At 41.7% G+C, this 27,971-nt stretch overlaps 2 long non-coding RNA genes across 6 annotated transcripts in view; one reads left to right on the plus strand and one right to left on the minus strand.

Annotated features, from left to right (window-relative positions):
* Positions 1 to 27,971, minus strand: part of LOC131394027 (uncharacterized) — a 50,289-nt gene that overhangs the window by 15,302 nt on the left and 7,016 nt on the right. For 2 of the 5 annotated variants that reach the window (XR_009216050.1, XR_009216046.1), the window contains exons 2-5: positions 25,653 to 25,825; positions 17,876 to 25,463; positions 16,759 to 16,849; positions 6,962 to 7,278 (exon numbers count right to left, since the gene is read on the minus strand). This is a non-coding gene — a long non-coding RNA (uncharacterized LOC131394027). Of the gene's footprint in view, positions 1 to 6,961; positions 7,279 to 16,758; positions 16,850 to 17,875; positions 25,464 to 25,652; positions 25,826 to 27,971 lie in introns of those variants that run through there. The other 3 variants (XR_009216049.1, XR_009216048.1, XR_009216047.1) reach the window with 3 other exon arrangements.
* Positions 24,270 to 27,734, plus strand: LOC131394028 (uncharacterized). Its single transcript, XR_009216051.1, has 3 exons — positions 24,270 to 24,567; positions 25,808 to 25,890; positions 27,463 to 27,734. It is a non-coding gene; the product is annotated as an uncharacterized LOC131394028 (long non-coding RNA).

Below are 27,971 nucleotides of genomic sequence, written 5' to 3' on the forward strand. Positions count from 1 at the left end.
GCCTAACATGATCCAGGCCCTGTGCAAGGCACTAGAGATACAAGAATGAATAAGAATTCAATTAGAATCCCAATGGGATTATTTCAGACACTAAATCAAATGATTATAAAATATGTACAGATATGTACAATTCTATAGAAATACTTGGTGATTTTTTTTAATTCATATAAAAAAATAAATGTCTGAGAATAGCCAAGAAAATTCAGAATAGTGAGGAGAGACTTGCCTTGCCAGATATTAATACAAAGCCAACATATTCAAAATGGTGTGGTGTTGGCAAGCTTGTATACAAACTTTCAGCCAACAAACGTGTGGATGTGAGAGTCAGGGTGAAAAGAAGGGAAATGATTGGAAGCTTGTATTCGGAATATGTGGACTTCCCAGGAGGCCTCGCCAATGCAAGCAGCCACATATCTACCTTCTCTAATACCCAAGGAAACTGGAAGTCTTTTCTTTTTTTTTTTTTTTTCCTCTCCCCAAAGCCCCAGTGCACGGTTGTATATCCTAGCGGTAAATCCTTCTAGTTCTTCTCTGTGAGTTGCCGCCACAGCATGGTAACTGATAGACGGGTGGTGTGGTTCTTTGACTGGGAAGCAAACCCGGATCACTGAAGCTGTGAGAGCACCAAACTTTAACCACTAGGCCATCAGGGCTGGCTCCCGGAAATCTTTTATCTGAAAAAAATTAAACCAAAGAGGTTCTGAAATCTGGGAGGTGGGTTCATCAAAGAACAGGAGCTAGGCAAAGAGTAAAATAAGGGAATTTGTTGAAAGTCTACTCTTTACATGGTGAAGCATAAAACCCTCAGCTCTTTCTTGCTCTGTTTCCAGAATGCAAGCACAAGTACATCCTCATACACATCAAGAGAATTCTGAAGCAGGAGACTGGATGACACTTCTCTGGTAGGGAAAAAAAGACCCCCACATACTGACACTAAAGGGATGCAATGAAAAGGGTCACTGGCAATCTGACCATCCCCCTACCAGGGAAGCCCCTCCCCCTACAAACAGCTCCAATTAAGCATGGACAGAGAGCCAAGGATCATCAGATCCTTGAGGAACTCCTTCTCATAGAAGACACAATCAAGGGGCCGGCCCAGCGGCATAGCAGTTAAGTTTGCGCACTCCGCTTCTCGGCCTGGGGTTCGCAGGTTCGGATCTCAGGCACGGACCAACACGCTGCTTGTCAAGCCATGCTGTGGCAGTGTCCCATATAAAGCAGAGGAAGATGGGCACGGATGTTAGCCCAGGGCCAGTCTTCCTCAGCAAAAAGAGGAGGATTGGCATTGGATGTTAGCTCAGGGTTAATCTTCCTCAAAAAAAAAAAAAAGATACAATCAAAACAAACATGAGAAAAAAGAATTTGGAAGGAAAATAGACAAGGCAATAATATCCTCAGAGAGATGAGATGGTTGTTCATCCATAAAGTAAAATGCTATTAAAAAGGTTCAACTTGAAAACAAGAAAGAGCTCTTAGAAATTAAAATTGATAACCAAAATAACATTATTCAAAAGGATTAAAAGTTAAGGAAATATCCCATAAATTATAACTAAATGACCATAAAGTGGAAAATAGAAGTAGAAACGATATGAAAATCTGGCATAAACCCAAAGGGCCAAAGTCCAAATAATAAGAATTTCATAAAGACAGAAGAGAAAAATTCATGGGAAGGAAATTATTGATGGAAAAATTAAATAAAATTTCCCAGAACTAAAGGACATAAGGATACTCCAAGTGACTAGCACAGTGAATGAAAAAAGGTCCACATCAAGGAACATCATTGTGAAATTTCAGAACATCAAAGATAAAGAGATAATCCATAAAAATTCCATGGGTCGCAACTGGCCTGATGGCGTAGCGGTTAAGTGCACCAGCTCTGCTTCCGCGGCCCGGGATTTGCAGTTTTGGATCCCGGGTGCGCACTGACGCACCACTTGTCAAGCCATGCTGTGGTGGCGTTCCATATAAAGTAGAGGAAGGTGGGCACAGATGTTAGCCCAGGGCCAATCTTCCTCAGCAAAAAAAAAAGAGAGGAGGATTGGCATCGGATGTTAGCTCAGGGCTAATCTTCCTCAAAAAAAAAAAAAATTCCATGGATCAAGGTGGGGAGTGAAGGGAGCAGGTGCATATAAAGAAATGAGAATCAGAATGGGTCAAACTTCTCCAAAGAAGTCCTAGATGTCAAATGACAGTGGATCAATGTCTTAAAGTTATGAGGGGAACACAAAAATCAGTTACATTTCCAAATACTAACAATGAACAATCTGAAAAAGAAATTTAAAAAATAATTCCATTTACAATAACATTAAAAAGAACAAAATACTTAGGAATAAACTTAACCAAGAAGGCAAACACTTATACATTGAAAGCTACAAAACATTCCTAAAGGAAGTTGAAGAAGACACAAAAATGGAAATACATCCCTGCTCATGGGTTAGAAGACTTAATATTGGTAAGATGTCAATACTACTCAAAGCAATCTACTGAATCAGCACAATCTCTATCAAAATCCCAACAACAGGGGTTGGCCTGGTGGCGTAGTGGTTAAGTTTGCGTGCTCCACTTCGGTGGCCTGGGGTTTGCAGGTTTGGATCCCAGGCACAGACCTATGCACTGCTTTAAAGCCACGCTGTGGCAGGCGTCCCACATATAACGTAGAGGAAGACGGGCACAGATGTTAGTTCAGGGCCAATCTTCCTCAGCAAAAAGAGGAGGATTGGCAACAGACTTTAGCTCAGAGCTAATCTTCCTCACCAACAAAAAAACAAAAATCCCAACAACATTTTTGCAGAAATAGAAAAATCCATCCTAAAATTCATATGGAACCTTGAGGGACTCTGAATAGGCAAAACAATCTTGAAAAAGAAGAACAAAGTTAGAGGAGGTCTCACACATCCTGATTTCAACACAAACTACAAAGCTATCATAATCAAAATAATGGCACTGACATAAAGACATATAGACCAATGGGATAGAATAGAGACCCTAGAAGTAAACTCTAGTATATACGTATGGTCAAATGATTTTTGACAAGGATGCCAAGAACATTCAACTATCTTCAACAAATGGTGTTGGAAAACTAGATATCCACATGCAAAAGAATGAAGTTGGACCCTTAACTTACACCATACACAAAAATTAACTCAAAATGGATCAAAGACCTAAAGGAAAGAGCTACAATTCTTAGGAAAAAACAGGGGGAAAGCTTCAGGAGATTAGATTTGGCAATGATTTCTTGGATATGACACCAAACACGGGCAACAAAAGAAAAAATAGATAAGTTGGACTTCATCAAAATCAAAACTTTTGGCCATCAAAGGACACTATCAACAGAGTGAAAAGACAACCTATGGAATGGGAGAAAATATTTGCAAATCATATATGTGATAAGGGATTGATATTCAGAATACATAAACAACTCCTACAACTCAACAACAAAAAACAAACAAACCAATTAAAAAATGAGCAAAGGACTTGAATAAACTTTCTCCAAAGAAGTTATACAAGTAGCCAATAAGTACATGAAAAGATGCTCAACATCACCAATCATTAGGGAAATGCAAATCAAAACCACAATGAGATACTCCTTCACACCCGTTAGGATGGCTATTATAAAATAAAAGTTTTTTTAAAAAACAAAAAATAACAAGCGTTGGTGAGAACATAGAGAAATCGGAACCTTTGTGCATTGCTGGTGGGAATGTAAAATGGTGCAGCTGCTAAAGCAAATGATATGACAATTCCTCAAAAAACTAAACATAGAATTATCATGTAATCCAGTAATTCCAGTAATAATTTCTAGGTATATACTCAAAAGAAGTGAAAGCAGGGATGCTAGCAGATATTTGTACACCCCTGTTCACAGTGGCAGTATTCACTATAGCCTAAAGGTGGAAGCAACCCAACCGTCCATCAACAGATGAATGGACGAACAAAATGTGGGATAGCCATATAATGGAATACTATTTAGCAATAAAAAGGAACAAACTATTGTTACATGGATGAATCTCAAAATTATGCTAAATTAAAGAAGCCAAGCATAAAAGAGTAAATATTATATGATCCCATTTATATGATATTTCTAAAGAGGGCAAATGTATAGAAACAGAAAGTAGGTGAGTGGTTGACTAGGACTAAAGGTGGGAGTGGAGACTGACTTTAAATGGGCACCAGGAGACTTTTAGGGTGATGACAACGTTCTAAAACTGGATTGTAGTGATGGTTGCACAACTGCATAAACTTACTAAACTCATCAAACTGTGTACTTAAAATGGATGAATTTTATGGTATATAAATTATACCTCAATAAATCTATTTTTTTAAAAAAGTAGTATCAGTTATTCATCCCAACATTTACTGTATTACCCAAAGAGCTTTGTTCTGAAATCCTGAAAGTAATCAGGGAGGGGTTGCATAGGTGAGGCAGGCAAAAAAAAAAAGATCAAATTGTCCACTGAAGTACATTATGACACCCGTAAGAAAGAACTGCAGGCTTTGGGAGCTGCTCCGTCACAATCCAAGAAGATGGAGAGCCAGGGTGGAGTCAGAGTTCCTCTCCCTGCGGGGGGGAAAGTCACGAGCAGCAAAGCCCTGCAAAACTCCCAGGGGGGCTGGCCCCACGCTCTAGTGGTTAAGTTCCATGTGTTCTGCTTCAGCAGCCCAGGTTCAGTTCCCAGGTGCAGACCTACACCACTAGTCGGTAGCCATGCTGTGGCAGCAACCTACATACAAAATAGAGGAAGACTGGCAACAGATGTTAGCTCAGGGCCAATCAAAACTCCCAGGTGCTGTTTCTCCACCTCCCCGTGGGACATCAGAACACCAGTGCAAAGTGAAGTCAGCCCTGGGGAGAGGGACAGTGTTTCTCCTCCCTCTCCCACTACCAATTTGCAATCTGAAGAAGAGGGGAGGGAGGAGTCATGAATGTGTGTGTGTGTGTGTGTGTGTACAGACGCATGCATGCACAAGCACACGGTTAAACTCATATGCAGAAACAGATCCATTTGTATGTGTGACAAAATATAAAGTTTCATCACAATTATATTACATATTTTTAATTATAGAGAAACAATAAGAAGGCAATATGCTCAAACGCTATTCTTGGTTGGTTCTTAATTTTTAACTAGGAAATGAATGTTACTTAAAAGAAAAAAAAAAATTTCTCTTTTTACATAGGTTAGCCCACAGGCAAACTGGCAGACAGAATCTGTACAGAGAAATTCTCTTTATTTGTAAAGAGAAATGCTTAATTCAAGCTTTTGTGTAATAAAATTAATTCTAATATAAATAAGATCTTTAAAGGATAAAAACAGTTTAGAATGTTAATTTCAAAATTTGCACTGTTATTGAAAGAACTGACATATTAGAAAACAAATCAGGAAACAAATTAAAAACACTTTCATTGGATTAAAACAAAAACTTCTACTAGCGTCATTAGTTTCGAAATCAATGTTCTTTAACACAACCAGAGCCATGTGGTTGCTGTTGTCATTGTCATTGTTTAGTAAGCAAGGAGATGAGGAAGACCAAGAAGGCAGAAGTAAACTCTGGACAGATGAAAAACCTAAATAACACAGGTCCCCAAAGATCATTCTTTTGCTTGTATTTCCAGAGTGACCGGTTCCATAATCAGATTAGCCAAATATTTATAGAATTTCTTCTTTCCCATTGTGCTTTAGAGACATAACAAATGGTATGATTAGTGTGTATGGAAAAGTTCATTGAAGGCAAATGTAGGAACTACATTTGACTGCCACTTCCAGGCTGTCAACCTGCATGTGTACCAGTTTATGCATGTTTATGATATGGAGGCTAATTCCTACCTCTCAGGATTGTCTTGAGAATTAAATAGTGTAATGTCTGGTAAAGCACTTGCCACTAAGAGGCCACCTAGTAAATGGTGGATCTTTTTCCTTTCAATTCCACTTCTTACCCACTGTTCACCAGCCTGCCCAAACACACACACACACACACACGCACACACATGCACACACACACAAACTTCACAAGTCACTCTGAGAAGCTTTGCTGACATTTCCTATGGAAAAATTAAAAGGAACCATTTTCAAGAAGAAAAGGCCCAACTGCACACAAGATTAAGACTGTAAAGGGCAGTCTGCTCCCAGGGAAGAAGAGCTGGTTACTGGAAGCAGCAAAGGGACACCTTATTCCCCTGCCCTCCCCCTGTTCTGACAGGAATAGGATTAGAGGACGCCAGAGCACCCAAATCTGGCTAGGAATCTGCTGAGTGAAAGGCAGAGCCTGGTGGACTTGGCTGATTATGAGGTCAAGTTTGCATATTCAAGCCGGGTAAGGAGATTTATCCTGGCAACAATCTTCTTCTGGCCCTGACCCCCTCATGGATGCTTCCCATTGGATGGAGGAGTTATGTCTGGGGGTGGGGAGGACTAAAGGTTAAATGCAAAGTGTTCCCATCATCAGAAAAAAAAAAACTCAAAACATTGGTCCTATTAACAGCGAGGACAGACGTCCTTTTCAATACCTGAAAGGGTGTGCAAAGAAGCAGGGCTCTAGAGTATAGAGGAGAATTGCAATACTTAGATAAAACATTCAGCTGCTACAACAAAAGTCAAAATAATGGTGGCTTAAACATGACAGTATATTTCTCTCACACAGAAGAATCCAAGTGTAAATAATCCATGACAATAAGGCAGCTCCACAATATCAGGAACCCAGGTTCCTTCTAGGATAGGCTCTGACAGCCTCAACATGTGGCTTCCATTTTGTAATCTAAGATGGTTGCCACAGCCCCACCATTCTGTATATCTTCCAGCCAGAAGGGGAAAGACCAAAGGCAAGGCACCATCCTTCCCTTTTTTGAAGGTACAACTAGAAAGTTGTGCACATTACTTGAGTTCGCATCCCAACAACCAGAACCTGGTAACAAGGAACTTAGATACCTAGCTGCAAGGCAAGCTAGGAGATGTAGTCTTACCTTGGGTGGCCGTGTGTCTAGCACAATTGGGGAGGTATACTGATTTCCTAGCGCTGCCATAACAAAGTACCACAAACTGGGTGGATTGAAACCACAGAGATTTATTCTCTCACGGTTCAAGAAGCCAGAAATCCAAAATCAAGGTGTCAGCAGAGTTGGTTCCTTCTGGAGGCTCTGAGGAAGAAACTACCCCATGCCTCTTTCCTAGCTTCTGGTGGTTGCTGGCAATCCTTGGTGTTCTTGACTTGTGGCTGTGTGACTCCAACCTCTGACACCGTCGTCACATGGCCTCTGTGTCTCTGTATCCAAATCTGTTATTTTCTCTTAAAAAGACATCAATCATCTTAACTTGAGGTCATACTGCAAAGATTCTACTTCCAAATAGGGTCACATTCAGAAGTACCAGGGGTTGGGACTTGAACATATTTTTTTGGAGGACATAATTCCACCCACCACAGGCGGTTACTGCTAAAGGAAGAGGAGAATGGATATTGGTGAACAATAGCCTCCCTGCCATTCCCAGGCCTGCAGGAAATGGCATCAGGGAACATCCACTGTTACACCAGAACTCACCTTCCTGTTCCAGTCTGCCGCGAAGTGAACCCAACCAACATTACTCCTCTGCAGACCCTTCATCTTCTAGGCAGGTCACATGTCTTGCATCCCCCAGAATCAAGACATGAGTTCTGCTCCCACAGATCCACACCTGGGAATGCCCTCCATGCTCCTCCCCTCAGCCAAGCCTTAACTGTTTTAGGGCTGGCTGCTTTCAAAGGGTTTTCCCTCTGCCCCAGCTGACAGTGGCTGACAGCTGCCACTGTGGGGAACAGGGCCACATCATGACTTTTTTTTTTTTTCCGAGGAAGATCGGCCCTGAGCTAACATCTGCCAATCCTCCTTTTTTTTTTTTTTTTTTGCTGAGGAAGACTGGCCCTGGGTTAACATCCATGCCCATCTTCCTCCACTTTATATGGGACGCCACCACAGCATGGCTTGACAAGCGGTGCATCGGTGTGCACCCAGGATCTGAACCGGCGAATCCCGGGCTGCCGCAGCGGAGCGCGTGCACTTAACGACTTGAGCCATGGAGCTGGCCCCCACATCATGACTTTTGTGGAACCTAGTTACTTTGCCTTCATGGACACTTTTCTCTATGAAAAAAAAAATTATTAAATTTTTATTTAATGTTTATATTAAAAATTATATTTTATGACTGCATTGGTATAAAGATGAACATATTAATATTATATAGAAAAATGTTTTCTTCAACCTAACAGATTTTTTCTCACCATTTTAAAGAAATTCAAACATTTTCCTGAGTCTTTAAAAGTATTATGGACACTAGGCATTGTCCTCTTTGCTTAATGATAAGTCACCCCTGCAGGAGAGGACGCTAAAAGGGAGAGCAGAAAGAGCACCTAGCCACCAGATCCGACCACAGACTTCTGATCAGAGAATGAAAAGTGCTATCCACCACATCCCCCACCCCAATAGACTGTACACTCTTTATTTGCTCTCACAATAACTTAGAAATATGCAACAAGGCACCAAACAGCTCATTGTTGGATCAGAATAGGCAGCCTCCTCTCTGAGCTAAGAAATAAACTTCCTCACTCCAGTTGTGTTCTCACCACTGCTGTGGAACACAACATGGCTTGGAAGAAGAGCGGGCACGCCATACACCATGGCGGATACAAAGCCTTTATTAAAGGGCGAGGGAAAGTGCCCAGTCTTCAACATCATGAACTGTCCAATCCTGCACCAGAAATCTGACTCATCCCCAAATACATTTCATCCTACGCTAGTCTTCCTTATTTTATAACCCATGTAGATTTCAAATCTATTATTTCCTGACACATTTAGTTTCAATTCATAAACTGATCTGTAAGACACATTCGCTAGGGTGACCAACTCATCCTAGTTTGCCCAGAACCTTCGCGGTTTTGGCACTGAAACTCTTGCATCCTGCAAAACCCCTTAGTTTTGGGCAAACTGGGATCACTGGTCAATCCATAATGATTATCTAAGCTTCATCACCCTTTGCTGACATTTATGTGTTTAGACCAACAAGATGAAAAGCACTGAAAATTGTTTTAAAGGAGCAATTGTAGTTCTGGAAAGTTCAAGTAGGGTCCAGTGCTACAGCTCAGCAAGATGTATTTCATGTACAGGCATTAAATGTGGCCAAACCAGGTCCCCCTGGCTTTCATGGCAACTGGAGTGTGGAAAGGAATGGCTGTGAGTCAGCTCCCTCTTTTCTGGGCTCCCTGGAACAGTCTCTTCCATAAATATTTTAGATGAAGTGCCAAAGGAGAAAAGGGATTGGGCAGCCATGGTGCACTTAAGAATAACCTGAGGAACTTGTTAAAAACATGCCTTTCTGAGCCCTATCCTCAGAAGTTTAGCTTGGGAGAGTCCAAAAAGCAGTCTTTCTAACAAGGACCCCAGGTGAACCTGATGCATGTATTGGTGGACCACACTTTTCAAAACCCTGGAATTGGGAGAAAGCCATGAGAGTTGCTTCTCCTCTCATAGGAAGTAAAGCAGAACCATGCAGTAATGAAGAGGGAGGGACTGGGTGGTAGGACTGCTGTTATCTAAAAAGCACTTTCTTGTAAATCTTGAGATTGTTGGAGTACCTAAGGCAAAGCATATCTGAATTCATCAAGACAACTATGCAATACGTACACATATATGCTGTGTAGATCTCTACAGCTATAATGTATACACAGCTAATGGCATCAATGAGGTAACAGCCAGTAAAGTGACAGTATGTAACAGGCACTCCATAAGTGCTTACTCTTATATATACCATGGGGATGTGTTTAACATACGTATATTAACAAATTGGTAGTCCTGTTTCAGTCTTGTTGAATCTGAGATGGCCATAAGAGAGCAAATAGAGATGACAAACAGAAGTTGGATATAGGAGCCTACAGCTCTGGGATTTGGTCAGGGGTCAGGTTAAGACGAGAAGTACAGATTTAAGGAGGGATCCTCATAAAGCCTCCAGGGCTTCAATGACACAAGTCACAGGGGCTGGGATTTTCATGCCAAGTCAAGGTCGGAGGCCCCACAACCTCATAAGCATGAGCTGGGCTCCCTACATGAAACCAGGAACTGGTAGAGCTTAGGCTATCCTCAAACAGAAATGAGAATGTCTGTTCATCAGCTCAGGATATTGCGCAAAGGCCATGTGTGGAAGTCCTTTGCCTCTTGGGGTAAAAACCCTAATTCACTATCTCTCAGTACACAAACTCATAGGCCCCAGGAGGAGGCAAGCACGGACTGTCCCATGGGCAGGCCTCCACAACCCAAGACTTCAACAGGAAAAACATCCCACAGACAACATCCCCAAGGGAAGATGCCAAAATCACAAAATATATGAGGAAGGCCAAACGCATGGCAAACAATCTACAAGCCCCACACCACCAACCCCCACTCCAAAAAAGAGAAGAAATCCCATCTGTGGAGCTAGAGATAATAGAACAATCTGAAAGGGACTTTGAAATCAGTTCAGTTGAAAATAGAAAATCATTTAAGGGTTTTGAGAAGAAGCCGGACTCGCTGAAAGTGGTGTTTTAGAATGATTAGGGTGACAATGACAGGCAGAATTAAATGGAGAAGGGTGAGATTGGAGGCAGCACGAATAGCTAAGAGGCTTCACACTATCTACCTACACGTAGTGGTCTCTCCCTCTTCTGAACTCCCCTAAAATTTAACTGGCACATCTCTTATGACCTTATGACCTCACTACTTCATTCATTCGGTGTTTTATAGCTGCTTTCACATATATAAACTATGTAAAGCAACTTGCTGAACTCAAAGCTCCTTGTAGCAGTATGGATAGATAGATATATAGATAGAGATAGAGATTAGAAGGATAGGTAGGTAGACAGATAGATAGACAGACAGATAGACAGACAGATAGACAAATAGATAGACAGACAGACTGACCTTTGTGTATCCCCCACAGCACCTAACATAGTTTGCTGGGCACATGGGAGATGTTCCATAAATGTTTCATATATAAACAATCCCACAAATGGACAGGAGCTATGTTAGAAAGTGACTGATCAGAACCTTGCTCTGTGGACCTCTAACTTGAACTGGAGCACAAAAGCAAGCTGATGGCACATCATTAGTTTATCTCCCTAGGACCTGACGGGCTTCCTAAGCTGGTTCTCTTCTTAGCCTGTGTGTATATTATCTGTCAATGTATTTAAGTCAGCTGAATTCAGCGACAGCTTTAAGCCCTGTAGCACTGATGAAAATCTTTCGCTATGTGGATTTTCCTGGTGCAGACTGCTATATGACCTGTCTTCCTCTTCAAATTGATTGTCAGTCCACAGATATTTGACTATAGATGATAGTAGGCCTTGCCCTAAATCTGACTACCCCAGTCCATGTTAGTTAGAACCCTTCCCCTTCCCTCTTTGAGGAAAAAACCCTAATGTAATGAGCAAGCCCTGGGAAACAGCAATAACTTAATAACTTGCACAGGGGCACAGACTTGCCACACTGAACAGCAGAGTCGCAAAGATTTCAGGACCTCCTGAGAGGCCCAGAGCCATGCTCATCTCCAAACCTTTCCTACATGATGGTGGTGATGATGATGATGATGACAGTGATGACAAAGCCACAAAGCTATCTTTCATTGAACATCTAATATCGCCAGGCGTTATGCTGGGCATCTTCAATATAACGTGGTATACAATCCTCACAAGAATCCAGTAAGGAAGGTACTAGCATGCCCGTTCTACAGATGAGAAAAGTGAAGATTAAAGAGGTTAAATGAGTCGTGCTTGTAAAAATCTAGTCAGTGTCAAAGCCAGGATTCCAACCCAGGTCAGTCTGAATGTCGTTGACATTCTTTCCACTTCCGCACACTGCTTCCACTGCATCTGCTTGTGCTCTAATAAAACAGCCGGTGGCACCCAGCCACTTGGAATAATTGTCTCAAGAACTTGGGATGATGTGCACGACTTTGGAGTTGCAATTATTTCCCAGGAGACTGGAAGCACACACAAGCACCAGCTTCCTGAGTTTTAATTCCAATCTCATGCATGGCTTCTTTAAGAGAATGATTAAATAAATCTGGTCTTATCGTGCTGCCTCCATTTCACTCCACAGAAAAGGAGCTGATCCAGTCCAGCTCCTGATTTTTGTGTCCTCAATGTGAAGCCAACTACCCACCCATATGGCCAAAGCAACTGCAAATGAATAGCTCAGAAATTTTAATGATCTTCTTTGGGGATACAGAGTAAGGCCATAATGGAGAAATAGTATTCATAGCACATTCTAGTACTTAGATCATTGAAATGGTCCATTGCCAGTGTGGCCCAAACACATTGTACTGGCTTGCTCTCTAGGCTCAAAATAACTGCAGAATTAATTCTTTTAAATGGCTTCAAGAAGCTTAAAATGAGTGATTTTTTAAATGATTCTACAAACCACATAACCATCAACAAGACAATGGGAGAAATAAACTGTGGCCCATTCACACTGTGAAATATGTAAAAATAGATGAATTATAGCTACTTGCAACAACATGGATGAATCTTAGAAACATAATTACCAGGCATACCAGGATCAAATGACTCAAAACCAAGCGGAAAAAAAACAAATAGGAAAAAGAGTGATATAGATATTGGAGTTATTAAATAGGGACTTCAAAATAACTGCTATTAATATATCCAAGAAAATAATCAAAAGGATAGAGAATTTTGCCAAAGAACTGGAATCTGTTAAGGAAAGAGCCAAATGGAAATGCTAGAACTAAAACAATAAAATTACTGAAATAAAGAATTGAATAGTTGGATTCAAAAGCAGATTAGAGAAGAGAAGATATTAAAGCATAGAGAAAAAGAATGAAAAATGGGAGGAGAAAAGAGCATATGAGATCTAAGGACATGGTAAAAACATCCAGCATATTTTTAATCGAAGTCCCAGATGAAGAGGAGAGAGAATGGAATCAAGGCAATTTTTAAAGAAATACTGGATAGCAATTTTCCAAAAATGATGAAAGACATCAAGCCACAGAATAAAGAATTTCTACAAACCCCAAGCAAGATAAATACAAAGACCACACCTAGATAATCACAGAAAAACTGCTGAAAACCAAAGTCAAAAGGAAAAATCTTAAAAGCAACTAGAGGGGAAAAAACATTTTTTTCAAAAGAACAACAATAAAACTGACAGCTAAGCAGTAGGAAAAAATGGAATCCAAAAGATAGTTGAAAGAAATTTCTAAAGTGCTGAAAGAAAGTAATTGCTAACCTAAAATTCTATACTTAATGAGAATACCCTTTAAAAGTGAAGACACAATAAAGACATTTTAAGGCAAATAAAAACTGAGAGAATTTACACTAGCACATGCGCATTGAAAGAAACACTAAAAGAATTTTTCAGGTGGAAGATAAATAATTCCAGATGGAAACACAGTAACGCAAAAAGAGATAAATAGTACCAAAAAGGTAAAATTTATGGATAAATCTAAATTAATACTTCTGTATAAAACAATAATACTAACGTTTTGTGGGGTTCAAAATATGTATAGAATTAAATATATGTTAACAATAGCACAAAATACAAGAGGAGAGTAAACAGAGTTAAAGTGTTGTAAGGTTCTTGCATTGTCCAGGATGTGATATAAGTACTCGTCTAAGGTAGGTTATAATAAAACGATGATACATGTTGCAATCTCTAGAGTAATCACAAAAGAATGGACAAATAACAACCTAATGAAGTAGGGAAATGGAATCATTTTTTAAATGAATGATTAATCCACAGAAGGAAAGAAAGGAGAACAAAATTAACAAAAAAACACATGGAACAAATAGAAAGTAAATAGTAAGATGATAGTTTAAACCTTAATATCAGTAATTACTTTAAATATAAATGGACCAAAGTCTCCAATTAAAAGACAAAGATTGTGAGACTAGATAAAAATAAATAAAATCCAACTATATGCTGCTTATAAGCAATACATCTTAAACATAAGGATACAGAAAGAAAAGTCATGTGGCAATTTTAAAACACAGCCACAAATCCTTTGGCGTCCCTCTTATTAAGGGGGAAGGTTTATCTCCCTTCCCCAATCTGAACAGGCTTGTGACTCCTTCAACCAATATAGTATGGCAGAAGTAACACTGTGTGATTTTCAAGGCTAGGTCATAAAAGACTATGCAACTTGTGCCTTGTTTGGTTACACACTCACTCTCGGTGTGTGAAAAAGATACACCAAGCAAACATTAATCAAAAGAAAGATGGTGTATCTAGACAAGTATCAGACAAAGTAAACTTTAAAACAAGTACTTTTACTGAATAATATTTCCTAATGATAAAGAGTTGGTTCAACAGAAAAATATAGCAATTATAAATTTATACACATATAACACAGCTTCAAAATATATAAAGCAAAAACTGTGAGAACTAGGGGAGAAAAATACAGATCCAGAAGTATAGTTGGCTATATTAATATACCTCTCTGAGTATAGTTTAAAGGGTTGAAATGATTCAGAGTATATTCTCTGATGACAGTGAAATTGAGCAAGAAATCCAAAACAGAAAGATAACTAGGAAATCCCCAGATGTTTGGAAATTAAGGAACATACTTTTCTAAATAACCCATGTGTCAAAATTTAAAAATTACATTAAAATATCAAGCTTCTAGCCAACAAAAAAAATAGCATTAATAAAAAGAAAAGGCAAGTCACAGAATACAAGAAGATTTTGCAATACATATGGAAATATTTTGAACTGAATGACAATGAAAATAACATACCAAACATTGTTGGAGCCGGCCCTGATGGCCTAGTGGTTTACGTTCAGCACCCTCACTGCTTTGGCGGCCCAGGTTCGTTTCCTGGTCACGGAACCACACTGCCCCTCTGTCAGTTGCCAGGCTGTGGCAGCAGCTCACATAGAAGAACTAAAAGGACTTACAACTAGGATATACAACCACACACTGGGGCTTTGGGGAGGCAAAAAAAAAAAAGAGGAAGATTGGAGATTGGCAACAGATGTTAGCTCAGGGCAAACTCCCTGCTAAAAAAAAAAAAAAAAAAAAATTTATTGGATGCAACTAAAATGCAGACAAAGAGAAATAGTTCACTATACCCACAAGGATGGCTAAGAAAAATTTTTTAACTAACAATGACAAGTATTGGCAAGGATGTGGAGCAACTAGGATATGTAAATTGGTACAACCACTTTGGAAAACTGTTTGAAGTATATATTATAACATGTACATACCCCGTGATGCAACAATTACACTCCAGTTATTCCCAACAGATATGAGCACATATGTGCACCAAAAGACATGTACAGGAAAGTTTGTGGCAGCTTTATTTGTAATAGCCAAAAAATGAATACAAATGTCCATTTACAGTACAGTGAGTGAATAAATTGTGTGGCTTATTCAGACAATGAAATAACATTCAACCAATGAAAAAGAATGAACTACTAATGCATATAACAACATGGATGAATCTCGCAAATATAATGCTGACTGAAAGGAGGCAGACACAAGAATATACACTTAATAATTCCAAAAGTAACCTATGGTGATGTAAGGCAGAACAGTGGTTACCTTGCAGGCAGAGTGGGGAAGAATTGACCAGGAAGTGGTGTGAGGAAGGCTTCTGGAGTACCAATAATATGCCACATCTTGATCTAGGTGTGGTTACACAAGTTATACTTTCTAAAAATTAATCAAGCTGTACACTTAAGATTTGTGCATTTTACTATTATGCATGTTGTAATTTAACTCAAAAAAAGTTTTTAAAAGCAAAAGGATAATAAATATAAAATTCAAGATAGTGGCCATTTCTGGAGGAGAGGCCAGGGAATTGAATAGGAAAGAAGCACAGAGATGCTTTAAATTTACATCCATGATGCACACATACACTCTTTTGCATGTATCAAATATTATGTTAAATATTAATAAACATTACTTTAGTAAAAATAAATTATTCAAATATTTAAGACCCATGTACTGAACTTGGGAAGAATTTTTAAAATAAACTTAATATAAATGACTTTCAGTGATATTTAAATACAGGAAGACAATTGCATTAATTTAATACGTGTCCTCCTAGCATCGTGCTGATTGTAGCTTCAAGAGACCACTTTATTATGAGGTAGAGCAATAATAATGACAGGCATTACTGAGGAGGTACTGTCTGTTGGGCTCTGTTGTGAATGTTTTACATGCATTTAATTGTCATATAACCCTATGAGGCCAGTACCATTATCACCCCAATTTAACAGATGGGGAAACACACACAGGGGCTTCAAGAGATTTGCCCGTGGCCTCACAGCAGGCAAGCAGGAGAGCAGCAACTGAAGGCTGGTTTTGAATTGCAGTCTGGCTTCAGAGCCTCCTCACTTAACCTCTGCACCACTCTGCCTCTTGTAAGAGGCCCATCTCCAACTTCTGGGAGTTCTCAACCATACCCAACTCCTAACAAGGCCTGAAATGGAGTTCCAGAGTTTTCTAACACCTGCTTCATAGAGAGGGGTGTTGTAATTTGTCCGTAATTACAATGACAATGAATTACATTGTCATTACCGCCAATAACAATAACAATAAACATTAAGCCCACACTGTACTATATCACAGAGCAGATTTAAAAGTTGCCATGATGGAACTCAACATCTTTCTTAATTCCAGACCTTCACTAAGAAAGAAGTAACCTGGTTAAATTAGCTTTTCTCTCTGAACTCTCTCCGTCTTTCCTGGGTTAGGGCACCTACCTCTTTAAACAATGCATTGACTATATTCATGATGTGTGTCTTACCTCTCACCTACGATGACAGGATTTGTTTCTGATTCTTCCTTGCCTTCTTGTGGTGCATGTTACTTGGACATAGTAGGTGCTTAGCAAATATCTGTGAAATGAGTGCATATATGACAAATAAATAAAGATGAGGTCAAACACCCCAGTTCTTTGTAAAAGCTTCCACATGCCCCATGACCTTGCCCATCACATTCACTGCTATATCCCCAGGACTTAGAAAAGGGCCTGTAAATTGTAAATACTAAACACCTGTAAGTTGGTAAATACTAAATACCAGATTTGGGTTGAATGAATGAAAACACGAAGGATAGATAATTCTCCCACATTGTAAAGTATCTGTATACTGTTCCTCATCTCTGTGAAGGGCCTCGCGGACACTCAGATAGGTCAACATGTCTCTGAACTCAGAGGAATAAGGAATACGCTGCTGCACTGCTGGGTCTTGATGATGGAATGAATGAGTTTACAATGGAATGATGGGCAGCGGGCTTGAGAGAAAACCCTGCACACTGGCCCAAGCATGTGGCAGTGGTTTATATGGGATATGCAGTGTGCAGTTCTTATTGTGCAGTCTAGGGGAGGATGGGGATGAGTGTAAATGTCTCAAGTATCTTTGAGAATTTTCTTTTTTTTTTTTTCCAGCTTTATTGAGATATAATTGACATATAACATTGTGTAAGTTAAGGTAAGTTTATTTATTGCAAAATGATTACCAACATAAGGTTAGCTAACACTTCTATCCTGTCACATAATTACCATTTCTTCCTTGTGGTGGGAATATTTAAGATCTACTCTCTTAGCAACTTTCAAGTATATAATACAGTATTATTAACTATAATATCCATGCTGTACATTAAATTCCCAGACCTTACTCATCTTATAGCTGCAAGTTTACACTCTTTGACCAATATCTCCCCATTTCCACCAACCCCTAGGCCCTGGTAAGCACCATTCTAGTCTCTGTTTCTATGAGTTGTTTTTTTTTTTTAATTTTTTGTTTATTGCAGTAACATTGGTTTATAACATTGTAAAAATTTATGAGTTCTATTTTTTTAGATTCCACATATACACAATATCATACAATTTTGTCTTTCTCTGTTCAACTTATTTCACTTACCATAATGCCCTCAAGGTCCATCCATGTTGTTGCAAAAGGTAGGATTTCCTTCTTTCTCATGGCTGAATGATATTCATATATATATTACATCTTCTTTATCCATTCATCCATTGATGGACACTTAGGTTGTTTCCATATCTTGGCTATTGTGAGTAACGCCACAATGAACATGGGAGGGCAGATATCTCTTTGAGATCCTGTTTTCATTTCCTTTGGATACATACCCAGAAGTGGAATTGCTGGATCATATGGTAGTTCTATTTTTAATTTCTTGAGGAACCTCCATGTTGTTTTCCATAGTGGCTGCACCAATTTACAATCCCACCAACAGTGTATAAGGGTTCCCTTTTCTCCACATCCTCATCAACAGTTGTTATCTATTGTCTTTTTTAGAAAAGCCATCCTAACAGGTGTGAGGTGATAGCTCATTGTGGTTTTGATTTGCATTTCCCTGATGATTAGCGATGTTGAGCATCTTTCCACATACCTATCATCCATTTGTATGTTTTCTCTGGAAAAATGCCTATTCAGTCCCTCTGGTCATTTTTTAGCCAGATTGTTTGGATTTTTTGCTATTGAGTTGTAAGAATTCTTTATATACTTTGGATATTAACCTCTTATCAAATATATAATTTGCAAATATTTTCTCCCATTTCATTGGTTGCCTTTTCACTTTCTTGATGGTTTCCTTTGCCGTGCAGAAGCTTTTTAGTTTGATGTAGTCCAACTTGTTTATTTTTGCTTTCATTGCCTTTGTTTTTGGTGTCAAATCCAAAAAATCATTCCCAAGACCAATGTCAAGGAGCTTATTCCCTATGTTTTCGGTTTTAGGTCTTACATTACAAAAAGTCTTTAATCCATTTTGAGTTGATTTTTGTGTATGGTGTAAGACAGAGGTCCAGTTTCATTCTTTAGAATTTTACTTCCCTGTCTAGTAAGAAGTTCCCACAAGCTTCCAGGCTAGGCGTCACACTCCATGGTAGGGTGAGGGGAAGTGCCCTTCTTCAGTCTCCCCTGCTCTGCTTCCAGCCTTGTTTCCTTTTGGGAATTACTCCTCTGGCGATGGGGAAGGCATGTGATGGCACTTTTAAATATGAGGCATCACGAGTCAGGGCGGGTTAAGCCTTGAGGCACTTCTGGAATAGCCATTAGGAGAAAGACTGTTCTTTCCTTCCCTTAAAAAAGCATGCCTTGTTCTTCCAAGCTGGAGGCTTGACCTCCTTCCTGACTCCTCCCCCTCCTACCAACCCCTCCTTCAAGCCCAGAATACAGCTGTCTTGTCTGCTCTTCTCCCTATCCTGCCTGTCTTTCTGGTCTCCAGTGGGGGAAAGCCAAAGCTTGATCTCAGGAGCAGAAAGAACCCACAAAGCAACCCACAGAGCCTGGGAGAAATGTCCTGGAACAAAGCGTCTCATAAAGACTCGCTCAGCAGACTATCAGAACCCGGCACTCCAGTCCAGGCTGTCTGTTCATATCCTTTCATTGCAGAAGATCAAGTTCTGGCCATCACGTACGTTGATGTCTCCTGTGGGGCATCGCTTAGCAATGCCCTGAGCTTCTCCCCAGCACCATTGCCTTGGCTAAGTGACATTTAGGGCTGCCGTGGGAATGGCAGGGGAGCTGAGGAAACAGCAGTCTAGACTTGATCACTCTCTGACTCTGAGACTCAGAACCCAGTGTCGGAGAAATTTCATCCAGACACCTCCTTGTCTTCTAGAAGCATCTATTCACTCTTCACATTCTGGGTGAGTTTTTATGGCACCTATCTCAACCACTTTTGGTCTCCTCTTCCAGTTATTTCCGTCTTGGCCTATTTTCTCGGGCTCTCTCTCCAGCTCTTTTCCCCGTCTCCTTCAGTTCCTTTCGGTCTCTAGCTCCTTGTGTCTCTGTCCAGCGTCAGACCTCCTCATTCGCCCTGTCTCAATGCGTCTGTTCTGCCTCAGTCTCTAGTGCCTCCTCCTCCAGCCCCCGGAGGACTCTGGGAAATGCCTGAGTGAGCCGCGCTTGTTGCGCCAGCGCTTTCATCCCGATCCAGGTGGCTGCAATCCAGTACAGGATTTATGGTGCCCTGACCCTGAGCGTCAAGAAGGAACAGCCAGATTAATGGGGTGGGCGGGCTGGGGTAATAATCGTTTGTTTGATGTGACAAGCCTGATAGGCGTTGATTTACTTACAGACTGATGGGCTTTTAATTGAGCACCTCCATCCCAGTCACTTCAAAGGCAGGGGAAGTTGACAAGGGGCCCCTTTCACGGAGGGTTCCCGGTGACTGACAGCCCCCCTCTGCTGACGCTCCCCTCGGTCCTGGGCCCGGCAGCCAGCCTTTCCCCGACCCTCTAAAGTAACACATTTTCTGTGTAACTCAGAAATGGCCTTTTGTCCGCTGCCGAGGAAGGCAGGCCCTGCTCGGAATGCCCGCGCCTCCCAGAAGGGTGAGGCACGGAGAGGAGTGGGACATGCTGAGACTGGGCCCCCAGGCGACCATGGCGGGGCGGGGTGGGCATGCTAGGCCTTCCACGTGCCCGCAAATGGCTACTCTGTTCCTGGTCCGCTGGTCCAGCCCTCTTCCACCCCACTGCTTCCTCCTTCTCCTCACTTCCTTCCTCTTTTTAACCCCTTCTCTTTGCTTCACCCTCCCAGCTCCCAGGCCTCTTCCTACTCCTCCTCTTTCTCCTCCTACTTCCTCCTTCCCTCTCCCTCTCAGGAAAGGCCAGAAGAGGTGGAGTCGGCTTCTGCTGTCCCCGGAGCGGCCTGTTGACACCGGTCCCCTCCCCCTCCTGGGCAGCCTCCCTTCCCCTCCCAGGCTGCAGGCTGCGAGGCCTTCAGATCCGGGAACCTTTGGACCACCCCCTCCTGGAGGCCACACCAGTGAACCAGGTCACAGACCCCCCCTGGCTAAGGCCGGGGCCTCGGGTCCAGTGGGGTTTCTGACCCATTCTTGTTTGGTCTAGAAGATGATTTAATAATATAGGTTTGGGGGCCGGCCAGGTGGCGCAAGCAGTTAAGTGCGCGAGCCCCGCTCCAGCAGCCTGGGGTTCGCAGGTTCCGGCTGGGCGTGCACGGTCACATCGCTTGTTAAGCCATGCTGTGGCGGCGTCCCATATAAAGTAGAGGAAGATGGCCACGGTTGTTAGCTCAGGGCCCATCTTCCTCAAGGAAAAAAGGGGAGGACTGGCATCAGATATTAGATCAGGGCTGGTCCTCCTCACAAAAAAAATAATAATAATATAGGTTTTATTCTGTTCGAACTATTAGAAAATATTCCTTATCAGGGAAGTTCTGTCAGAATGGATTTGCTTTGGTTTTATTTCTTTGTTTTGTTAAGTACCGATTTACTGGCTGCCGAACTTCCTTTATTCTTGGAAGAAGATACACCCAAAGCTCGCTCACAGTGTCAGCTCATTGCTGCCGGCTGGACTGGGGTTGAAGGAGTGGAGGCAATGAGTAATGAAGGTGAGAACCCCATCCCCATCTGGGGGCAGAGTCCCTGAACTCTAGAGGGGCTCCTGCAGCCCCCGAGCTTCCTCACTAGGTCTGGGGTCAGTGAGACTCCAGCCAGGAGGAGCTTCGAGTTCTAAGTCAAGTCCCTTTAGTGATGGCTGGAGACTGTTGGGCAAGCCGTGCTCCCAGTGCTTTTCTCGCTTCCCCTGTAGTAACTTGTCCAAGCTCACACAGCCAGTAAGGAAATGAAAGAGCAAGTACCTGGCTGGAAAGACAGCAATAATAACTCACATTTCCGTAGCATTATTTAGTTGGAAAGTACTTTCACATCTATTATCTTACTGATCTTTTAACAACTGTGTGAGATAGAGTGCGATATCGTTATGCCCATTAGACAGAAGATAAAATTGAAACTCAAAGGATAACGTGCTCCCAAGAGGCAAAATTGGTCCCAAACTCAGGTATTCTCCCTCCAAGTCTGCTCCTCCCTTCACTGCCCCTCACTGCATCCCAGTGACTGTTGGTCCATTCCTCCTGAAGCTGCACTTGCTGACTCCAAACAGGTAGGTCATTCCTGTTTCCCTTCCTCGTGCTCCCCTTTTCAAGTCCTCCCCTGGCTCCTCACCCTCCTGGTTTGGGTGTCCAGGGACAGAGCCTCCAGCCTAGCAATGAGAGGCCAAAACTCTCCCTCTGTCTCTGCTCCAAAAGCCACTTCCAAACCTTGCCTGAGAGCATGATGCTCCCTTAAGACCTGCTGCCCCCAGCTCTCATCTTGTGTTCGTAGGTGGAACAGCCATAGGAGCGCCTGTGCTTTCTGTTCTCTGCTGTTGGAGTGTGTCCACTGAGGTTGCTCATCGGCTATCATTTGAGGGTCCACCCAACAGACTCCTCTCAGAGACAAGGAAACATGCGTCTCTCCTGACCTGCTGGAAGGGAAGTTTCTGCTACAGAGCTAAGCACTAGGGCAGAGGCTTACAAGAAACCAATCATCTCTCCCCTCTCTGCCTCTGTGCCTGGGATGTATTTCCACTGATGCACTTAATGCGTGAGATACAATGCTTTGTTTACACATTGGTTCCCTTCACTGGAGAGTCTAATCTTTTAGGGCAACTACATGTCTTTTCATCTCATATCCCCACTGCCCAAGAGTGAAATTTTTGTTGAAATGATTGTTGCTGAAATTTTTTTTGAAAGGCAGGATAGTGTAGTGGTGGAGTCAAATAGCCTAGGATCACAATCCCAGCTCCACTGTTTGTCAGCTGTAGCCCTTGGACAGGTCATTTAAATGTTCTGTGCCTCAGTTTTCTCATCTGTAAAATGGGGCCAAAAAAACCACTTAAAGTTATTGTGAGGGTTGAATGAGTTAATAACATATTCCATCTAATCTACAATGCATCATTATTTTAGGTCCAAGAAAGAAAGAAAAAAAATGCTACGAAATAATCTGTGACACAATGCTTTTTAAATCAGTGTCAGAGATGTTAAATGTGAAAAAAATGCATCTTAGAATTGATGAAATATATGTCTGTAAAACACTTAGGAGAGTAACTGTACACAGTGCGTGCTAAGTGAGAGCGACTGTCATCGTTGTGGAATGGCATTCTCTCAAGAATCCTATGGTGGGTGACTTAATCCTCATTTTACAGATGAGGAAACAGAGATTCAGAGAGATGGAGTCGCTTGACCAAGCTCACAGATCCAGTGAGCCCTCAGCAGGCATTTAAACCTGCCTTTGAGGTGCAATAATCCATAGTTATTACAATAGCTGGCAGCCGCCCGCCAAGCTACCAGGGAGTTAGGAGCCAGGTATTGTTCTCAATTGCATTAGCTTTCCTTAATCTAAGTTTTTCCCCCTCTGGTATAATTACTCTGCTTCTTCCTCCCCCTCCTCCTTTGTACTTGGCTCTGATCTTGTTACTTTTCTGTTAATGGCTTCAGGTTTTACTGTATCTATGTTTTGAATTGTAAGCAACATGAAATCTTTTATGGAGCTACGAGGGGTATAAATAAATATAAAGGTAAAAATTAGCTTTTAAAGATGGCACATAGCAAGAAAAAGTGAGAAAGAGTATGCCCACGATCACACGTGGGGATGTACAGGCTCCACGTGGACGCCCCGAGGAACTGCCCACAGCACTCCCTCCAGTCCCGCCGCAGAGAAACTGATGCTAGGTGTCCTGACAAAATGCAAGAAGCTCCGCTTGCCCCTCAAGCTGGGTTGTCTGCCACACCAGACTTTGTTCCCATGACCCAGTGAGTCACTATAGGGTGGAGGGGGTAGAGGGGAGTTGGGGGGGGCAGTTAAGTTTTCTAAGACCTTGTCTGGCTCTGCTTGGTACCCCCCAAAAAGAAGCATCTACTTGACAAATTGTAAGTTTCTAGATCATTATTGCAATGAATCTGAGACTAGGGAGGGCATCCCATTAGCTCCAAATGGAAGCAATGTAAAAGTTGCATCACCATTTTTAACATCAGAAAGGGAACCGCCTGAATGTATTTTATTTGGAGTTTTGTATTAGTATCCCCACAACCTAGTGGCAGCCCAGGACCCATGACTGTCCCAGGTCACAGAGAGATGCCACATGCCACTTCTGCATCATTTCCCCAAATGAGGAACCCCAATATTCTACCTCTTGTGCCAAGCTTGTAATCTCATGTTAAAAGATAATGAAAAAAATAGGGTATAGTATAGTACTGGATTTTTTCCTCCCAAGTAGTGAGGCCATGGGCTAGCTAGAGAGTTGTATTTGTGAATTTGCTCAGGTTTTTAAGGACGCGATAGGGTAGAGAGGGCTTTTCCAAAGCTTTTCTCAACTCTCCCACATGCCCCGAGACCTGTTTGAGCAAAGAGGGGAGCTGAAAGCTGGGTGAGGAAGGGAGTTTCAAAGGACAATTGCGTTAGGGAGCTTTGCCATGGGAAGCAGAGGGAGCATGCCATCCCTCAGTACCCCTGAATGGAGCCCACTGTTCTTCCTCTAGGACTGAATAAAATGTACTCTACGCTCAAATCCGCCAGACAAAGAAAGATATACCAGCAAAGGCGGGGAGGGATGAAAATGGGTGTTCGGCTATTCATTCACGTACATGTGGTTCATCTCCAAGGCTTCCAAGAAAGCAGCAGCACACCCAATCTCCTCCGACGCTGTCTGTATCGGAGCCTCCTGCGAATAATCCTCTTAATGGAATATTTAAGAAATCGGATATAAATCACCAAGCTTTTATCTCACCTGAAGATTCATACTCCATGGGACGTATGTATATGTCTTTCTCCATATAGATGGTTGCAGGTGCCTTTCTGAGCAAATGTTGCCATGTTTTTAGGCTCAATGTTTTTCAATATCTAAATCTATTTTTTTTCTGGAGATAGGGTGCAAAAATATAAATTTTCGAGATCAGAGCCCAGAAAATAGATGTACCTAGAGACATTTGTAAATTAAAACACACATCCCTGGGAAAAACCCTTTTTGTCGTTGGCAACCAACAAAAATGCCTATTGTTATGAGGTGCTTATAAATAACTGGATTTTGGCATATGATTTTGTACCAAACAGAAGATGAATAAATTAAATTTGATTTACAACCTTTTTCATTTTTATTAGCACTGCTCTGGAGAGTTTATGTAAGGGACGTGCCAGAGCAGTTATGCCAAATGTTTTAAGGCGTTGGTATTGATATTATATAAATTAAGGTGTTTTAATTTGCATTCTTTAATTAACTAAATACTGGCAGAAAAATAAAACACAAGGGCAGCCCTGACTTATTGCCTCTATTAAACTGCTGACGGCTCTGAAAAGATGCCTTAAGTAATCCAATTCATGCGGAGTGGGGAGGGAGGGGTATTAACACTCTCTTATTTGGCAAAATATATTGGAGTTTAAAAAACCAATATCCTGCTTTGCTTGCAGGGTGGTTGACGGGGTAGGTGTGTTCTAAGAAGGTCTGAATTTGTGTCCCCAAGGAAGTTGACCAAATGCTTTAACTATCCATCTTGCCCAGGTCTGAGCTGAAGGGGCAGGGGGCAGCCCAGCCCTGCCACTGGGCATAGGCAGGCTCCTGGGTGCAGGATCTTACAGACCTGGGCTACCCAATCTGGGAAGAGACAAGCTGGTTGAATTAATCCAGTGGATCCCATATCAACATGATCATGTCTAGAAAACAAGGAGAGAAATAGTCAAAGATCCTTCAATGGAATTAGCTACTTCTGGTCAATCCTTCCCATCACACATAGGCCCCCAAACCATGAAAAGAAAAAACCTTTCTAAGAAGATGTGCCAGGAGTCCCACATGCCCTGGGTCCAGCCACCACCTCCAGAGACTTTTTTTAAATTCTCTCTTACAGTGATGACAGTATCTTCTTTCTCGCCCAAATTCATTCTTCCTTTTCCGTACTGTCTTGATTGTTCTTGATTTTTGTTCTCTTGATTGTTTCTCCTTTCCGGTGGGGTCAGCGTCAAGCCTGGGAAGGTCTCATCTTCTATAATTTTCTCTCCAGACTTTTAGGGAGGAACAGCTATAAGGGAAAGATTACAACTTCAAGTTGTTGGCCATAGGAAAGAGATTTCTCCTCAAACACAGGTGAGAAAATTTTATTTCTCTTCCCTAAACCCACAGGGTTTAGCCATCTGTACAACAGCCTGTACTGTTCTGCCATTCTGAGGGTGTCCAGCTTGCATTCTCTAACTAGACTGGGAAGCATCATGTCAAGGGCAGAGCTATAGTTGAGTTGAGTTGAGTAGAGACATCACACAGGGAGAGGAGGGGTTGGGAGCAGAGTTCACCTTTCTCCTGGCCCCCACACTGCCTTTACACAGCATTGTCTCTTTCGAGAGAGCCCCTAAGAAACAGTTCAAGGGCAACTCCAAGCCCAACTGCCCAGGCCTCTGAGTACTGTCATTATGCAATGCCCCTACCCCAGCTTTCTTCCCGGATGTTTTTTTTATTCACTCCACGAATAAAGGATGTATTCCAACTTTTAATAAGGAAAATACTGTTCTCCTTTGCCAGCATCCTATCCCCCTCTCAACCCCCCCAAAAAAATCACACTTTCTTGTCGTTTCCCATCTTGCAGCTCTGTCAGTTGTTTTAAAACAACTGTTTTAAAACATGTCTCCTGTCATAAATAAGATTGTCATCATGCATTTTGACTGCAGTGGTGAAAAATTCACCCAGCTTAGAGAGAGGAAAGGGACCTGTGAGAGCCCCTTCAGGCCTGATGTGACCTCATGGTTTTTAACTACTGTAGCTTTTCTGCTTTGGGTTGTTTGGGTCTTTTTTTTTTTTAATCATTTGTTCATTGATTTATTTATTTTTAAAAAATTAATGAGAAAAACAAAGACAGCCTGGCAGAAAGTGGTTGTGTTGAACGTATCAATGACAGCCCTTGGGAGACATGGAGGGGCACCTCAGGATGCCTGATGAAAGTTCTTCAAGATGTTAGAATTTCACCTTAGACAGCCTGGAATGTAACTCTATCCTGATTCCTCGAGTCCCTCAACACTCCACCCAGTCCCATGCTTCTTCCCAGTGTCACAGGGTTGAGGTCACTAACAAAAGTGAGCCTTGACTCAGTGGCCCCAGGAGGCCCAGGTCTAGGACTAAAAGTGAGGAGACAAAAGGAGGACTCAGGCTGTGAGTCTTTGCAACAAGAAGCTACACGTATACAGTGCCTGGGCAATGGGATGTTCTGCTGCACCTTTTTTTTTCTTGGCAAATGGTTGATAAAGCAGAAAACTCATCATCTCAACTCTCGTTGAGAAATCATATATGCATAGTGTTTCATACCTTTCAATTTGTAGGTAAGACCTATTCAAAAATAAAAATAAGGGCCGGCCCCGTGGCTTAGCGGTTAAGTGCGAGCGCTCCACTACTGGCGGCTGGGGTTTGGATCCCAGGCGCACACCGACACGCTGCTTCTCCAGCCATGCTGAGGCCGAGTCTCACATACAGCAACTAGAAGGATGTGCAGCTATGACATACCACTATCTACTGGGGCTTTGGGGAAAATAAAAATAAAATAAATAAATAAAAAGTAAAAAAAAATAAAATAAAAAAACAAAAATAAAAATAAGAACAGAATGAAGACTACTTAACTGCCTTGGTGACACTCTACTAACAATAATTCTTGATTTATGATTTGATGTCTTCCAGTACTTCACAGACCTCGTTCTGGAAATTCATGGTTAGGACTGGAGATGAACCTCTGCTGACACCACCAAAGCCACTGGGTGTATCGTCTTTGTCATGAACCTTTGCCTTTTCATGAGAATGAACAAAAAAGGTCTAGATAATCCAGAGTTCTTGTTAGGGTTCACTTATTGGAAAGTTTGCTATATTAAAATATGTATTTGTCAATATCGTGGATTCTTTTAGGCCAGACTTCATTATTTCTCTCCTCCTTGTTCTTCTCCTACTAAATGATGGAGAAGGAGGAAAGTATGAGAAACATGCACATTTTCTTAAATCCAAAGATGGAAATGGAACCCCTTCTTAATGAGCCTTCGAAGTTCTTTAAATGAATGTGACCAGAAGGTCCCAGAGGTACTTCCCATGTTTTCCTGCCCAAGTCCCTCTGGTGAATTTCTAACTCACTCCACGGCCATCCTACCAGCTTTCTTACAAGGGGCTTGTTTTGAATGCAGATAGCTTTTGACCCAGCA

Source organism: Diceros bicornis, chromosome 29 (genome assembly GCF_020826845.1).
Source record: "Diceros bicornis minor isolate mBicDic1 chromosome 29, mDicBic1.mat.cur, whole genome shotgun sequence".
Lineage (NCBI taxonomy): Eukaryota > Metazoa > Chordata > Mammalia > Perissodactyla > Rhinocerotidae > Diceros > Diceros bicornis.